General features: G+C 43.6%; 1 protein-coding gene across 5 annotated transcripts in view; it reads right to left on the reverse strand.

Moving 5' to 3' along the window:
• The window catches only part of LOC135906207 (putative phospholipase B-like 2), a 311,959-nt gene extending 308,712 nt beyond the window's left edge, over nt 1-3,247 (reverse strand). For 4 of the 5 annotated variants that reach the window (XM_070528954.1, XM_070528952.1, XM_070528953.1 and 1 more), the window contains exon 1: nt 3,056-3,231. The gene's annotated coding sequence lies outside the window, so the exon portion shown is untranslated. Of the gene's footprint in view, nt 1-3,055 lie in introns of all 5 variants that reach the window. The other variant, XM_070528951.1, reaches the window with a different exon arrangement.
• Between the last annotated feature and the right edge of the window lie 8,545 nt (nt 3,248-11,792).

Here is an 11,792-nt window from a genome sequence, read left to right on the forward strand (position 1 = left end):
TATTAGCAAGATTGGCTCCACCAAGATAGGTAAAACCATCGTTCAAGCAGCTGGTCTGAGCTCGGACCACATTGCATCAGACATCATATGCCCGAACGTCAACCGAAAGATAATTGTGGCGAGTACGCCGGAACGAGAGAATGCTGAGAAATATGTGAGAATAAGGTCAATTAACCTGGATGGATGCAGCTTCGAGATCAATGCTTATGAGGCTGCACCTCACAACACGTGCAAAGGATTGATAAGGAACATTAACGTAGCAGATGGTCCGACAGAACTGGAGAAGAACATACTCAATCCAAGAAACCCTTTGGCTCTTGCCGTTAAACGAATCAAGAATACTGGTACGGTGACCATCGCCCTTGATGGACGCAAGGTTCCGAATTTCGTCAGATACGGCCCGGTCCTTGTAAGGTGCTGACTATACAAGAAACAAGTCGACGTATGCTACGCTTGCGGTCGGCTCGGTCACAGAGCTGACGTGCGCCCGTTTCCACAAGAGAGAATATGCCGAGGCTGTGGCGTAGTGAATCCGACTGAGGAACATAAGTGCCAACCCAGGTGTGAACTGTGTGTTGGCCCACACCCAACGGCGGACAAAATGTGTAAGCAGCGCTATACAACTTCATACGTGGTCAGAAAACGGAGAAACGAAAGAGCACTAGCAACCAACGTAAACAAGGAGCATAACGACCCGCCGCAGTTATCAAGGTCCCGCGGCAGGTCCAGGTCCCGCAGTCGCTCACGAACCCGGAGAAGAAGCGTGTTCAGATCCGGACCAAGATCCAGATCCCAATCCAGGGTGTGATCCGGATCAAGAGATCGCAGTCAACAGGCTCCATCGAAATCCGGGGAAGGAAGCAATGGTTCCACGTGGGCCGACAAAGTCAAGGGAATGGCTATTGGCGGCGAGGAGTTACGGAGTCGCCATCTATCGGAAGCGCCTCGCTGGCGTAGTATGAGGGATCACGTGGCGCGCTCCTCATAGGTTTTGCTGTCAGCGCTCACTGAAAACACCACGCGCGAGCTCTCCCGGACATTTCTGTAAGTACTTTCGAAATGAGAGAAGTTTCTTACTGTCTAAATAATAATCTTGGACAAACTGAAAGCACACAATCGTTTACAGACGCTATCTCTTTACCGAATACGTACAGTCAACGCCACTGCGCGCGGTCGCCGCGATGGAGTCTCTCGAACCGGCGTATTGCGTGTAAGGTAGGTAAACACTGAGAGCAAACCATGTGAAATATGTTCTTGTAGTGTTTGTATAACTAAATGGAGTGTAATAGAACGAAGCCTCAATGCAGCGATCGCGCAGATTCGCAGCGACCGAGTGCGCGTCTGCATGCTTGTTCGCGCACTGTTTCGCTTTCTCCGCGCGCGCGTTTTCGCACCATGCAATGAGCTTTAGGCCGCAGAATATGAGCATTTGACAGTATACAAGCAACTATTGTTGCGTGGGCGCTATCAGAACTGTTCAAAAATAATTTCATTGTAGAGACTTCGACGCCTACGGGGACTTTGATGTGCCCTCGCGACGATTCAATCTTTTTTTTTCTTCTAAATTCTTTGAACTTTCAATACTATTTCTCGAGTTGCGTCGCACTGCATGTTTATCGGTTAACTCAGCGTGCAATTTCCTTCTGCTCCTTTTTTGTAATCCAGTGCATTAATTCATAGCACAAACATGACCATATGCCATGCTTTTTTTTAAATGTGCTTCTTACCGCTGCCTTTCCACTCCACTGAACTTGCCAGTATCTATAGCATCGACAAGTTCATACACCAAACCGTCATGACATTAGTCGGGCAGCGGATTCGGGCGAGCGTCTCAGTGCGAGTTTTCAGAACATCGCAGACCGGGCGCCGTAGCAGAAATCTTCCTCGCGTCTGTGCTTGCTGCATACCCGAGTTGCAGCCGATGACTGTTCGCCGGTTTTATGTTTCGCGAGCCAAGCTTCACGCAGCTTCTTGTCCTGCGGCTACGTGTGAATAAGGCTGACACTAGCCTCCGTTACGTGCGTCCGGCCCTGCGGCACCGAGCAGTAGCCAACCATGTTGCGCGCCTTCAAAGGCACCCACTACCTATTGTAGCGTTGTAAAGGAGACACTCGAAGCGGGAAAATTTCGCCACTAAATGGGGACCGCAGCGTTCGAGGGAATTTAAACTCGTTTTCAGCTCCCTTCGGCGCGCCCGAAGCAGCCGACGCGGCCGCTGTGCCCACGTGATCCCTCCTAGCACGTCACGCCGACGGTGGCGCCAGCTTTTCCAGTGGTGGAGCTCGAGGCCAATAGCGGACAAGACGCTGCCTCACCAGGACACCAATAAGACAAGACTTATCTGGGACGACGACGTGTGTACCGATCCGGTAAGTGCCATGCTTTGTGACCCACCCCCAAGCAAAGTAGGGATCGTGAAATAGAAAGACTTAAGAAAGAGAATGCAGAACTAAAAGAAATGAATCAGAAAATGATTAGAGAAATGACGGCAATAAGGAAACTCTTAAGCGAGGCTAACCAAGCAGGAAACAAAGAAAGCACTAATACTAGCAATGAAGCCTCAGTCCTCGTGCCTGCTGGTGAGGGACGTACGTCAGCCAAGCATAGGACTGTTGAAAGTAAGCTCAAGAACGCTGAAACACAAATGAAGGAAGTCAAACAAGCGCTGGCGTCTTTCAAAGACAACATGCAGCTGCTTATGGACAGTGTCTCATAGTTGACAATGAATGTAGGCCAAATACAGACGGCATTGAATGACCCTAAGGAGGGATTGAAGGCTTTTGGCGAAAGAATCAAAACCCTAGAAATGATGACTATGTCAATGGACGTAAGGGAACAGTGCGGGTCGTCATTCCTCAGAGCTACACTTACTCCCCAGGCGGGGGAGATGAATGTGCAATATGGCTCACACTAAGAGGGAATTTCGAATATGGCAGTGGAATTGCGGGGGGTACAATAACAAACGTACCATCATCCAGCAATACCTTAGGTCACTTCAGTCTAAACCGGAAACTATCGCACTTCAAGAGACAGGATATAAATATGTCACACTCACTGGATACACTGGATACCGTCGGCTGCACAGTGACCTGCTACTTTTGGCTCCCGCGTGACCTTTCACACTTACAAAAGAGGCACCTTCGTCGACTTTTGCGGCACTTGGCAGTAGCGACGAGCGCGTCGCAAGCACCCTAATTTCGTCTTGCCTTCATCGCAGGGAACACCCACGCAGCCGCACTGGGCGCCAGCCTTGATTCATCCTGTAGCCTGCCGCTGTGAAAACACGGACTACGCTGGACCCACCTGGTTCGGGAAGGCGCCACCGTCGGCTGCGCAGTGACCTGCAACTTTTGGCTCCCACGTGACCTTTCACACTTACAAGAGAGGCACCTTCGTCGACTTTTGAGGCACTTGGCAGTAGCGACGAGCGCGTCGGAAGCACCCTAATTTCGTCTTGCCTTCATCGCAGGTTAGTGCAAAGAACCCATTCTTCATACACATTGCTATTAGTCGCTTGTCGCTGCTGCCAAGTCTTTCGCCAACTTTTGCTATTTTGGTCACCAACTTATTGAGCGTGTTTCTTTGGCTGTGGGGGGAGAGGACACAAGTTCTAAAATGACTGGCAAGGAAGTGGCAAGAATGAAAGAGGATTTCAAAGCTGATTTCACCAAGTTCAAAGAAGAAACCAACGCTGAAATCAAGCTATTTCATGAAAAGATAGAGCGGGAAATGTGAAATGAGATTCGAGAACTAAAAAGTGAAAAGCAAGCCTTAGTTAAAAGCCTCAAGTTTGCACATGACTCCATTAAAGAGCTTGAGGGAAAACTAAACGTGGAAATCGCTAAAAGCGACGACCTTGCTGCTGAAAATGAGACGCTTCGATCAATGCACACCAGTCTGGAAAGAAAGGTGCTCGATTTGGACAAGTGACTTGTTCTGTCCGAGCAATATTCAAGAAGGGCGAACCTTGAAATACAAGGAGTCGTCAAAAGTGACAGCGAATCTATGGTTGACATCGTCTCAAAGATAGGAAATGCAATCAGTGAGTCAATTCAAGAATGTGACATTGAGTCCTGTCATCGGGTACCAACACGAAAAGCAGATAAGTCAAATATTATAGTTCAGTTCCGGTCTCGAGCCAAACGTGATACTGTCCTGCAGAAAGCCAAGAAGATGAGGCTGAAAAACGCTGACATTGGACTGGAAAATTCTGATCCTGTATACGTCAATGAGCACCTCTGCCCGGCACAAAAGAAACTGCTTGCTTTCGCTGTTAAAAAAAAGTGTGAGCATCACTGGAAGTCTGTGTGGTCACAGAATGGAAAGATTTTCATGAGGCAATCCGATGGCTCAGTGGTTGTGCCAATAGCCAGCGAGAGAGACCTTGTCAAGCTCTTCTCGCTGGAAAGCAGTCGTGCAGAGCCAGTAATAGGCGATGATCATAGCTCACCTGGCAATTGAAATCTGTCGTCATTCTGCTCTTTGATCACAAAACAAACAAAAATGACTTATCACGAATTAGCCCTACCACAACAGGTGAAGATAATAGACTCAAACTGTGAAACCGCTTTGCACCTTAACGCCCGCTCGGTAGGCAACAAGCAAGACGAAATCGTTCTACTTCTAACACAATTCTCTTTCGAATTTACGGTTTTCATGCTCACCGAAGCGTGGTATCAATCTGATAGCAGAATGCTACAGCTGCCTGGTTACGAAATGTTTTTCCTTAACAGATTTAACAAACGTGGTGGCGGTGTTGCTATCTATACTCTCGCGTGCAAAAGGTGCCACATTCTGCCTAACCTTAGTGACGTTACCGATGATTATGAAGTTCTAACAATACAAAATCAAAATCAAATCATTTCAGTGGTATACCGCCCCCCAAATGGTAACATGAAACATTTTACGGATTATTTTGACCAGATTCTAGAATATGCGTCACTAAACAAATGTTCCTTTTTGTGCAGTGGTGATTTTAATATTCATATTCTAGACCATAACACTATTGTACATGATTTCAACATGAAGATTCTCTCCTGTGGTTTTGTCAACTTAATTGAAACAGCAACACGTGTCACATGCGCTACTGCGTCGGCGCTAGATCTTATAATTACGAACATTGAAACGAGTGTGCTCTCTGCTGGTACAATCGCCTCTGACGTGAGCGATCACTGTTCGGTGTTCGTGGTTTTTCGGCATGAGCATGCTAAGCGAAATACTGTTAAAGAATCTGTTACTGTGCAGCGCATAACTGATGCCTCTTTGGAAGCGTTTAAGCACGACATTATGAACTTCGACTGGTCCTGTGTGCTTCAGAATAGTGATGTCAATGATGCGTACGACCTTTTTTTTCACCATTTCCTTCGTTTCTATTCCAAGCACTTTCTGCTCGAAACGTACACGAAAAATACGAAAAAGATAAGAAAACCATGGATAACAAAAGAACTTTTCAAAATGATAAAGGAAAAAAATCGTCTCTATCAAACGTTCCTTCGAACACGTGCAGAGGATACACTCCTTCACTTTAAAAAGTTCAGAAACCGATTAAACTGTGAGCTACGGAAAGCGAAGACATCATATTATCAGGAGCTCTTTTGTAACGTCAATTCAAGGAGACCAGATATTGCGTGGAAAGTTTTAAACGATGTCCTAGGTCGCCGTGCGAATAAATCTGTCACACACTCTATGCTAGTAAATGGCAACAAAATAAAAAGGAGGGCACTAGCAGAATACTTTAACAAGCATTTTCCTAATAACGTTTCATCTCAAGACCTCAGCGACAATACAATCACCACTTATCCTAGCCAGCTTAGTGACACTATATTTCTCGAGCCTACTGATGCAAATGAAGTTTATAACGTGTACATGGGAATTAGTAACAGTAAAGCCTTAGATATCAACAGTATGCAGATTAAACCATTGAAATATGTGCTACCCATAATTTGTCCCTTGATTTCACACATCTACAATCTTGCATTTGAGTGCGGAGTTTTTCCCAACGCAATGAAAACTGCAAAAGTATCAGTAATTTTTAAAGGGGGCGACCAAAACGTACCAACAAATTATAGACCGATTTCAGTACTCCCTGTGTTTTCCAAAGTCTGAGTCACAATTCCATATCTGAGTCACAATTTGGTTTCAGAACTGGTAAATTTACAGAAACAGCGTTATTAACAATGAAGGAAATAATTTTGAATAATATTAATAAGAATTTGTATACGGTGGGCCTTTTCCTTGATTTTAGTAAAGCTTTCGACTGCTTAAATCACACGATTCTTGTTAACAAACTTAAAATGTACGGAATCCGTGGTAGACCAGTCACATTGCTTGAAGGATATCTCGAAAACAGAAGCCAGTCGGTGTCTTTAGATAATGAATTTTCACCGCTTTTGCCTATAAGTTGTGGTGTCCCACAAGGGAGCATATTGGGGCCCCTATTATTCAATACGTACATAAATGATATTGTAAGCATAGATACTTCCATTGATTTAGTAATATACGCAGATGATAGCACACTACTTCTTTCAGGCCCTAACCTTAACGATTTAATGGTGAAATGTAATGACCTACTGATTAAATTGTCTAGATGGTCAAGGATGAATAAATTAAGAATTAATCCTACAAAGTCCAAGGCTATAATATTTCGCGCAAGAAACAAACCGATAGTACCGCATTGCATGCTTCACTTTGAAGATCACCAGATAGAAATAGTTGAAGTGCACAAAATACTTGGAGTACATTTTTCCTGCTATTTAAACTGGGATGCCCATACTGACTTTGTCTGCAAGAAACTCTCTTCCGTCTGCGGGGTTCTATCGCGATGTCGTGAAACTTTACCTTTAAAATGTAAACTACAAGTTTATTACGCACTTTTCTTTTCTCACCTTAACTATTGCAATTTAGTATGGGCCACAATGACCAAAACTAACATAAATAAGATTCTCGTACTGCAAAAGAAAATTGTTCGAATAATCGCAAATACTGACAATACAACTACCTCCAAGTATGCTTTTGAAACACATAACATTGTCCGGGTCAACCATTTGTATCACTTTAAGTTGTTACAAAAAATGTATTTTTCGACCGCATCCATTGCCAGTTTTTATTCGAGTCTAGCTTCTTTGGACATGCGTCATGCTAACATACACACAAGAACTATTAATACTTGGAATATACCACGTTTTCCTACTAACTATATATTACAAATGTTGTCTTACAACCTACCCCATGTTCTTAACACATATAAACACACAATAGGATATACTAAAGCTGAGCTGCGGAAATACTTTGTTGAAATGTGATTTTTATGTTCTTTTTGCTTTGCTTGATTATTCCTACTTCACTCTGAACATTTGTATGACCATTTGAGCGTCTCTATTTTCAATTTTATTGTTTAATTTTTTTGCAATAGATTGTTGCACTCTGTATGTATAACTGGTGAATGTTTTCTCTTTATTGACTGTAACTATTGCATGTGTGTCTGATTTCTGTACCACTTGTGTGCTACTGCTTGTAGGGGTTTTCTGGACCTAGTCAAGCTGCTCATGCAGCTTTTTGCCAGAAAACCCTCCAGTTGAACCTGGAAAATAAACTTACTTACTTACTTACTTACTTACTTACTTACTTACTTACTTACACTCACTGGATACAGAGACATAGAGTGTCAAACGTTTGGTAGGGGCCAGTATGTGCTTGTAAATGAGCAGCTTACACACATTTCACATGACTTAGGCATCATAGACAAAAAGCTAGGGTACCTCATGGTTGAGGTTGTAGTTCCAACTTCACACAAAAAGCAAAGGAACAATAGCTTATTCGTGTTCAACGTCTACTGCAATCCGAAACACCAGAAACAACAGTTCAAGAGATCAAAAGGCTACTAATGTAGCTGGAAGTAGACCTCTGATTATATTAGGAGACTTCAATGCAGCCCACGAGCTATGGGGCTACGCTACGACGAATGTCAAGGGCAGGAATCTGTGGAACCACGCGGATGAGCTAGACCTGGTCTTAATCATGGATAAGACACATCCTACAAGGATCGGCAATTCTGTCTGCAGAGACACCACACCTGACCTTACGTTCATTGTACGTTCAAGTGCTTCTGAACCTTTCGTAGATATAGTAGTGCTTCACAACCTTTCTCAGCTTGTCAAAGAACCTACCCGCATTCAAAACAATACACTATCAATTCTGGACCTTTTCCTTGCAAATACTGCCGTAGTCCGCCGCAACCCACAAATTCAAGTTTTCGAAGGTATATCGGATCACAAAACGGTATACCTTACGTTCGAAGTGAATTTTGCTCCACAGATTGAAAAACAAGAAAGACTTGTTCCAGATTTCTCCCGTGCCAGTGATATTGATGTATTGGGCGCCCTAGATGGTGCTTTTCCGGAATTTCATACCATGTGTGAATCAAACGAGCATTCTATTGATAAAATATGGGGCTACTTCAAGTTCCTGGTTCTCAAATGTGTCCGTGATTTTGTACCTGTGAAGCGAAAAGTGCTGCGGAAGCGCAATCCTTGGGTAACAAAAGAAATAGTACGAATAGAGCGGAAACTGAAAAAGGCAAGAAAACAACTCAAGCAGCGCCCGACTGTTCCTGCAAGCGATCGGCTTCTTGGCTTGCGTACATTATTAGCTGATAAAATAAAAAAAGCAAAAGAACACTATCAAAAAATAACACTAAAAAATTTTCTCGTCTCATCCGCAGGAAAGTTCTGGCAGCACTTATCGCCAAAAAATAAAGCTGCACCCAAACTCCGTATCGGCGACACCTTATTAACCGACAGTGCCGAAACCGCAGATGCGCTCAACCGATATTTCTGCTCAGTGTTTACGCGTGACGACGGTATCAGCCCACAGTTCCCTAGCTATGAACACATTCTGCCGATTGGCGATGCCACAATTACTGAGGAAGGTGTGTTAGCACTTATTCTCAACCTCGACGCTAAAACATCGCCCGGAGCTGATGGAATCCCGAATGCGTTTCTTTCCCGGCACGCCGAATGGTGTTCAAAGTATTTAACTCTAATATTCGAGAAATCACTGTCACGCGCAGAAATTCCAACCGACTGGAAGTACGCGAAAGTCATCCCCATACCGAAAACAGCGAATCCGTCTCTCCTCACATCATACAGGCCAATATCTTTACTATGCACATGCGCAAAAATCCTCGAACGCATAATTTTTAAGCACATTTCTGCCTTTCTCGATGACAACGCAATAATTGACGCAAGACAACATGGTTTCCGGCGAGGTTTTTCAACTGTAACTCAGCTCGTAGAAACAGTTCATGACTTAGCGACAGCTTTAGATAGACAAGGCCAAATAGACTTAATATTTCTCGATTTTGAAAAAGCATTTGACCGCGTCTCTCACTCCAAACTACTTCTTAAACTAAAACCTATTTTAAAGAACGACGCCTTAGTTAACTGGCTTACAGCATACCTTTCATTACGCAAACAAAGTGTTCAGGTCAACGATGCAGCTTCAACACCCGCAACTGTAGACTCAGGCATTCCACAGGGTTCAGTGTTAGGGCCGCTCCTCTTTCTTATCTTTATCAACGACGTCATCAGTGACATACGCGTCAAGATAAAGCTTTTTGCAGATGACTGCATTTTGTACAACAAAATACGCAATTCAAATGATCAGGAAGCTTTAAACACCGCGCTGTATGAAATACAAACCTGGTGCTCGAAATGGCAGATGAGTATTAACCTCAAAAAGACTGTTGCAATGACCATTACTCGGAAAAAGAATCCCTTAACCCCTACTTATAGCAATAACAACCAGTCTTTATCAGTTGTGTCCACGTACAAATACTTGGGATTAGTATTAACATCTGATCTTAGGTGGAATGAACATGTAACATACATTTATAATAAAGCAATGAAGAAACTAGGTTTTTTAAGGCGATCAATAGGAAACGCTTCACCTGAAATAAAACTCTTAGCATATAAAACATTCATCCGACCAATTATAGAATACGCTGCGATTGTCTGGGATCCGCACACACTAACCAACATCACTAAAATTGAGAAAGTCCAAAGAAAATCAGCCATGTTTATTTTCAATTCGTACAGCTGGCGCACATCTCCATCATCTCTTCTAGAAGCTGCAGAACTGGAAAACCTTGCAATAAGGCGTTATCGGGACCGAATGAAATTTTTTTTCTTACTGTATAACACTCAATTAGGAATAGATAAAACAGCATATATTCTACCGGCTAGTCACCGTTACACGCGCTCTTATCACAACAAAAAGGTTAGAGATTTTACCTGCAGGAGTAACGTACTTAAAAATTCTTTTTTCCCACGCGCGATTTCGGAATGGAACGCACTACCTGCCACAACTGTCGAATGTCCAACGGTTTCATCCTTTGTTTCTGCACTTTGTGAATAAACCATAGCGTTCATCTCTCGTTTTTACTAATCAAATCATGATTTTGAAAGGTTTCTCTTATGTTGTTGTTTTTATGCAGATACCTGTTCAGTGTCTGTTATCTTGTTTGATCTTATTTCATATATGTTTTTTGTTATTTCAAATGCCTACTCCTGCCTAAGGCCTGGTAACAAGGCTGGCAGTACTTGTAAAATAAATAAATAAAAAATTAAGAACGCAGAGCATGTTTCATGGACTAACACAAACATGAATTTTGGCAGCGATCATTACGTGATAGAAGTCAAACTGGACGTTGAGAAAGGCCGAACTCGAGAAGTCGAGGTGGTAGATTGGGACCTTTTTCGTAAGTTAAGAGCCCAAAGCGGAAAAGAAACCACCAAACTCAATTTCAGAGACTGGCGTGATGGCATCAGAAGGGACATCAAAAGAGCGTCCAAAAGGTTTGTTACAGACACTAATGTAGAGATAATGGACTCGACACTTGCCCACCTAATAGAAGCCAAGGAAGCCATAACCCGAAGGTGGCGGGCCCTAAGGCTAAATCGTAGGCTGAGAAAAAGAATCGCAGAACTTAAGAAACAAATCGAACAACACTGTAACACCCTCTGCCAGCAACAGTGGGACGGGTTTTGCGAGTCAATCAATAGGCAAATGAGGAACGGCAACGTGTGGAAATTGATCAAGCGTCTGCTGGATCAAGAAGGCGCGAAAGCCAAACAGAGATACAGCATTGCCCGAGCTATACACGTAGCCCTTAAGGATCAGCCCATCGAAACAGTTACCAAACAACTAGTTGACAAATACCTACCAGTTAGAAATGAGCAGGACCAACCACTTCCATCGGAATACAGGGGAGCCGCTGAACCTGAGTTCGACCAACCCTTCACCACATCCGAAAACCGAAGGGTGTTAAGTGAACTAAATCGAAAGTCAGCCCCCGGTCCTGATGGAGTAACAAACAGATCACTTAGCAATCTCGATGAGCCGTCAATTGAATCGCTGAAAGACTTCGTCAATGAAGCATGGATTTCAGGCGAGGCCCCGGACGAATGGAAAACTTCCCAAGTTATACTAATACCGAAACCGGGTAAACCTCCAAGCTTGGACAACTTAAGGCCAATATCACTTACATCATGCGTGGGGAAGGTTTCTGAGCACGCAGTCCTTAATAGGCTAAAAGACCACTTAGAGGAAAATAATATATACACTCACAACATGCTGGGTTTTAGGTCCGCACTTTGCAGGCAGGATGCCATGAAGCAAATTAAACACCACATACTCGACGGATATTCTAGAAATACGAAGGCCAAACTCGGATTAGACTTGGAAAAAGCGTTCGACAGCATCAAGCATGAGCACATCCTCAAAACGATAGAAGA

Source organism: Dermacentor albipictus, unplaced genomic scaffold, assembly GCF_038994185.2.
Source record: "Dermacentor albipictus isolate Rhodes 1998 colony unplaced genomic scaffold, USDA_Dalb.pri_finalv2 scaffold_16, whole genome shotgun sequence".
NCBI classification, from domain to species: domain Eukaryota; kingdom Metazoa; phylum Arthropoda; class Arachnida; order Ixodida; family Ixodidae; genus Dermacentor; species Dermacentor albipictus.